General features: G+C 45.3%; 1 pseudogene; it reads left to right on the top strand.

Moving 5' to 3' along the window:
- The first annotated feature begins 2,838 nt into the window (after positions 1 to 2,838).
- On the top strand, positions 2,839 to 5,852 carry LOC134662591 (uncharacterized; annotated as a pseudogene).
- Positions 5,853 to 6,153: the final 301 nt, after the last annotated feature.

The raw sequence follows: 6,153 nt of genomic DNA, 5'->3' as shown, positions 1-6,153 counted from the left end.
TGATTAACCGTCCTACCGCAATCTCTTGCTGCATAATGTTCTAAGCTAATGTAGAATATATAACCACCAATATACAAATCCACGCGTACGAAGTCGCGGGCAACAGCTAGTTCAATCATAATCAACTATATTTTTCAAGTGACAAGTATGGATACAATAACAACCGTTGCTAGGTAATGCATGTGTATGACGAGGTCGCGAAGCTGAAGGTTGGGCTATGAAAAATCCTTTAGCGATATACAGCGTGTATTTTTAATATTACGTAGCCAAATTTTAACCAGACGTAGGCGTTAGTGCTATGAACCGATATTGCAAGAAAAAAACTCGTTAACTATGTTTTTTTCTTCCTTAATAAAATAATTCAGCACGCAATGTATCGCTACTTTGTCTTACCGGCGTGACGTCACAAATGCCACAAGTGTTAACTTATAATTGCTGTCAATAAGTAATAGCCGACATTGTGTTTGGTATAAGTTTGTATTAACAATAAATATCATTACGATTTACACGTCTGAGGTACCGATTTTCCACATGTATTGTCATCCTTGAACCTCGAGGCAGGCGACACAACGGCGTAACAGTGATTGTCGTACCTTTTCCATATTAACTTGTTGGAGATTTTCAAATACATCTGTAATTTTTTCCCGGAGTTGTTCGACAGTCGTTCTAGGTTGGGAATAAACTTCATTTTTACCGCTCCCCATAGGTAAAAGTCGAGCGGCGTGAGGTCTCGCGAACCAACTGGCCAACGGCGGGGGCACAACGCGAACTGAAGAGTGTGCAGGAGCACCATCTTTTTGGAACCACGTCTGCATACGTTCAGCTTCTGGCAACGCGTTAACATAAATAACATAATCTGCTAAAGTGCGGAAGTTATCGACAACGATTTACGAGACAATCTACGTCAAAACAAATTATTTTCTTTATTGTAATTCAGCTTAATAGCATCATACCTTTACCAGCCAGTAAGCAGTAATGCGTAGTCTGCCCGAGTTGTTGAAATTATAGTGCGTCAAGCAAATCTTGTCAGTAGCAATGTACTGCAAATTAAAGTAGGGTAACACCATGTAACACTCAAAGAGCAGAATTACGCTAAGAAAAGCAGCAATGTACATCGAACCAAAACGTGTTTATTTTTCCGCCCTTCATACGTCAGTTCGAGTGAATTATCATAACATTCATAACCTCTAATTTTTGTAATGTTTACCGTCAACGAGTATGATTGTACATTGTGGGCACCTTAGCTGTGCTTGAGGTCATGCATAATCTTCGTATTTAATGGTGACAGCAGAAATTTCTCTTGAAATAGAAACGATTCAGAATGTAAACAATAAGATGATGGCTGTCATTCACAATCCACATTCCACAGATAACACACAGATGACACCCGATTTTGGAATTATTCGAACACAGTGTTGCTAACCCGCGATTTTTCAAATTTGCCGCCTTTTACTACTGACAAGATTTGGTTGGTCCAGTATAGTTATTAGAGTCTGTTCGGAAAGAGAAGACTGAAGAGTCGTGGAATGTATTGGGCTCCATACATTCCACGACTCTTCTCTTTCCGCACAGACTCTATTAGGTTGGTAGTTTGTATTAATACCTTAAAATGTATTTGGAATGAAGTGAATACTCCTTGAAGAAACTTTTTACTCAAGTAGGTAGCTATAAATTGTTAAAGGAATTTTTATACTATCTGTAATAGGTATTCAAACTATTTACGTGTGACTTGCATCTTACTAAACTCGTAAAGAAAGAAATATGTCATGTATTGATTCTGTCAATGTCGTATGTGGAAAATAAAATAACGTATTAGATTTGTGCTATATTTTAATTAATCTTCTCGTAAAGTGATCATTCTTCAAAACCGTGTCCCAAGGCGGACACCACTGCGGCTCTGCTTACACGCATGTGTTAAACAACAACATCAGGTTATCGGTCCCACCTACGGAAATGGAGAATATCGCTAAGATTCAAATTGGGTTGTTGGAAGGGAAATCAAATTGGGATACTTGGAAATATAAAGCCATCTGTCTGCTACGAACCGTCCCGCACGCGCTGGAAGTAGTGGAAGGCTCGTTCAAAAAACCCACAGAACCCGAAAGTCCGACAGATACAGATGCAGTGTCCACGTACAAGACAGAACTAGACCGTTTTGTAAAAGCTGACGCGACTGCTCTGCTGATCGTAACTACCAATGTAAAAGAAGAGACACTTCGAAAGGTCATGAGGTACACGAATGCAAGAGACGTTTGGCTTGAGCTACATAGACTATTCGACGGCACGGACGACGACAAGTCCTACAATCTATGTATGAGCTTCTTTGGCTTTAGAAAAGATCCGGCAGATGACATAGCTACACACATGTCAAAATTGAAAAATATTTGGACGCAGCTCAATCAGGAGATAAGTAAGGACAATACAAGTAAGCTTCCAGAACTGCTACTCCTTTGCAAGATTCTCGATACGCTTGACGAATCCTACTTTTCCTTCAGAAGCAGCTGGCTGTTACTGCCTAAATCTGAACGAACTATAGAAAGACTTACAAGCCATTTATGTGCATTTGAACGAGCTCTTCAGAGTAAAAACGTACTTCAACAGGAAGCTCTCGTTTCAAATTCCGGCACTACTGCAGAGAAGATGGACAGAAAGTTGAAATGCAACCAAAATAGTATTGAATAAGGCTTTGGCGATGGAACGCCTAAGGTCTGGAAACTTAACCGAAGCTTATACGGCTTAAAGCAAGCTCCAAGATGTTGGAACTCGTGTTTTGAAAGCATTTTACTTGATATGGGCTTTACGCAATGCGAGGCTGACTGTTGTCTATACGTAAAGAAACAGATGGACCCGGGTATGTCCTTAAACTACGTCCAACAAGAGAGGTAGGGCACAGCGTAATGTCATCACGCTTGAACTTGGAGCAGCCCAACTGGGGGAGTACCTCCACCTTACGGAAGACCACAGCCATAATAGCACTGCTGCTTACTCTGTAGGTATGTAGTGCTGTGTTCCTGATGGTGAGTAAGGTTCCCAGAGCTCCAACCCCCCCCCCCCTTCTTCTCTTAATGATGATGTCGCAGTTAAAGAGCTTACCCCAGGAGGGTACCAGCTGCGCTAGCGCTGGAGAATCCCTCACTGGGCTTCCATGCTCAGGTAATATTATGCCTGAGCGTGGACGCCGAGGCTGCCCCACATCGTACTCTGGGGGGGGCAAAACCGCGCTCAATCATCTGCCATCTGCCCGAGGCAAGAGCAAAGCAACTTCGGCACCCCTTGCCACACTGGCCGTGGACTTCTGCAACATCAGGGGTTTACATTCCAATCTTAATGCTGTCCATCTACACCTCGAGACAGCTAAGCCGGCCTTGCTCTTTTTGACCGAGACGCAGATATCGTCTCCAGCGGACACATCTTATCTCTCCTACCCTGGGTACGGACTGGAACACTCCTTTTCGCCTAGGGCTGGAGTGTGCGTGTACGTTAGAGACGATATCAGTTCTCGCCGCCTCCGCAACCTTGAAGGTAGGGACCTCTCCACCTTATGGCTGCGTATAGACAACGATGATCATCCCCGTGTCTATTCGTGCCTATATAGGTCCCATAGCGGTGATGCCGAAACTGACCGACTCATTGAGCAGATCCAAACGGCTGCAGACTCTGTACAGCAACAGATCCCATCCGCTGAGATCATTATACTTGGTGATTTCAACGCCCACAACGCCGAATGGCTGGGCTCTTGCAAGACTGATCATGCGGGCAGATCTGTTTATAACTTTGCTCTGGCATATGGCTTAACACAATTGGTCACTGCGCCTACGCGAATCCCAGATGTGGAAGGCCAGGAACCTTCCCTGTTGGACCTTCTGCTGACCTCTCACCCGGTTGACTACCGTGTATCCGTTGAAGCCCCACTTGGTTCTTCGGATCATTGCCTGATCCGGAGTATGGTGCCACTCGCGTGCCCGCCGCGTCGGCGAGTTGCTCGTAGCCGCCGTGTGTGGCACTATAGATCAGCAGATTGGGACGGGATGCGTTCCTTCTTTGCATCCTACCCTTGGAGGCAGGTTTGCTTCACGCCGGATGATCCCAATGTCGCTGCTGATTCTGTTGCTGACGTGGTGCTGCAGGGTATGGAGCTTTTCATTCCATTCTCTGTGGTTCCTGTCGGTGACAAATCCCAACCTTGGTTTGGTCGCTTCTGCAATAAGGCCTCTCGCCGAAAGCAAGAGTGCTACCAAGCCTGGGTAGATGCAGCGGCAGTACGGGACGTAAAGACTAGCGCATTAAAAAAGGAGTATAACTTTGCCTCCAGGTCCTTCAAAAGAGTTATTGCCAGAGCAAAGTCGCTGCACATTGGTAGAATTGGCGGGAAATTAGAGCGTCTCCCTTCGGGAACTCGCGCGTTCTGGTCTCTTGCCAAAGCTATCCAGGGGAATTTCTGCACGCCATCTTTTCCGCCTCTCGAAGATAATGGAGTCCATTATCAACTGCCAGCTCCTTCGGTACCTAGAGGATCACCAGTTGCTTAGTGACCGACAATACGGTTTCCGTAGAGGCCGCTCGGTTAGTGATCTTCTAGTCTACTTGACACATCGTTGGGCACAGGCGATCGAGACAAAGGGTGAAGCATTGGCTGTTAGCTTGGATATTGCGAAGGCCTTCGATCGCGTTTGGCACAGAGCACTTCTTTCGAAGCTACCATCCTATGGGCTTCCCGAGAGATTATGTGTATGGGTCAGTAGCTTTCTAGCAGACAGAAGCATAAAGGTCGTAGTTGACGGTGAATGCTCAGACCCTATGTCTGTGAATGCTGGTGTCCCCCAAGGCTGTGTGCTATCACCTACGCTATTCCTTCTGCATATCAATGACATGCTGCAAATCAGCGGCATTCATTGTTATGCTGATGATAGTACAGGTGATGCCTTTTACACCGGCCGCACCAATATCTCTCGGGAAATCGTCATCGAGAACCGGAACAAACTTGTGTCTGAAATTGAGACTTCCCTAAAGGAAGTCTCTGAATGGGGTCGACTTAACTTAGTCCATTTTAACCCTAGCAAGACACAGGTTTGCGCGTTTACCGCAAAAAAGTTAGAGTTCGTCGTGTCACCTCGTTTTGAAAGCACTCCCCTAAGTGCCGCAGCCAGTATCGGAATCCTTGGTGTCGACATTTCGAGTGAAGTCCAGTTCCGCGGTCATCTAGAGGGTAAGGCTAAATTAGCCTCCAAGAAGCTCGGTGTGCTCAACAGATCGAGACAGTATTTCACACCGGCCCAGCGCCTACAGCTTTATAAGGCGCAGGTTCGCCCACACATGGAATACTGCTCTCATCTATGGGCAGGGGCACCCCAATACCAGCTTCTCCCTCTGGACCGCATCCAACGAAGAGCGGCTCGAATTGTCGACTGCCCGCGTCTTTCGGAACGGCTTGACTCCTTGGCACTGCGTAGAGATGTGGCCTCGCTCTGCATTTTCTATCGCATGTATAACGGGGAGTGCTCCGAGGAATTGTTCGGATTAATCCCTGCCGCTTCTTTTCGCCATCGCCCTACGCGACAACATTACCATCTTCACCACTTAGATGGTTGGCAGTCCTCAACTGTGCGTTTCTCCAGAAACTTCCTGCCTCGCACAGCCAAACTGTGGAATGAACTGTCGCCTGCGGTATTTCCGGACCGATACGACCTTCAAACCTTCAAGAAAAGAGCGTACTCTCATCTTAAAGGCCGGCAACGCGCTTGCAACCCTTCTGGTGTTGCGGGTGTCCATGGGCGGCGGTAATCGCTTACCATCAGGTGATCCGTCTGCTCGTTTGCCTCCTATATCATAAAAAAAAAAAAAAAAAAAAAGATGGCAAGAAGCTATTGATCACGTTGTACGTTGATGACGGATTAGTAGCCGCAAGTGATGAAGACTTAGCGCAATCGTTTCTTAATGATTTACGGAAACGTTTGAAGATCACGACGAAGGGGTGCGTATCATAATGAATACGCACTTTTGGTATAATTTCAGTTTACAAACGTTCAAAAAGTATACTAATCTTATGTATAATGCACTAAATGTATATTTTCAATTATTATAACATAAAAATAATATAACATACAATATACATATCGCTGTTTGGAATAACATACAAATAAACGAATTACATTT

Source organism: Cydia amplana, chromosome 3 (assembly GCF_948474715.1).
Source record: "Cydia amplana chromosome 3, ilCydAmpl1.1, whole genome shotgun sequence".
In the NCBI taxonomy this organism is placed as follows: Eukaryota; Metazoa; Arthropoda; class Insecta; order Lepidoptera; family Tortricidae; genus Cydia; species Cydia amplana.
Note: the sequence above shows the minus strand (reverse complement) of the source record. Positions and strands in the feature narration are given on the sequence as shown.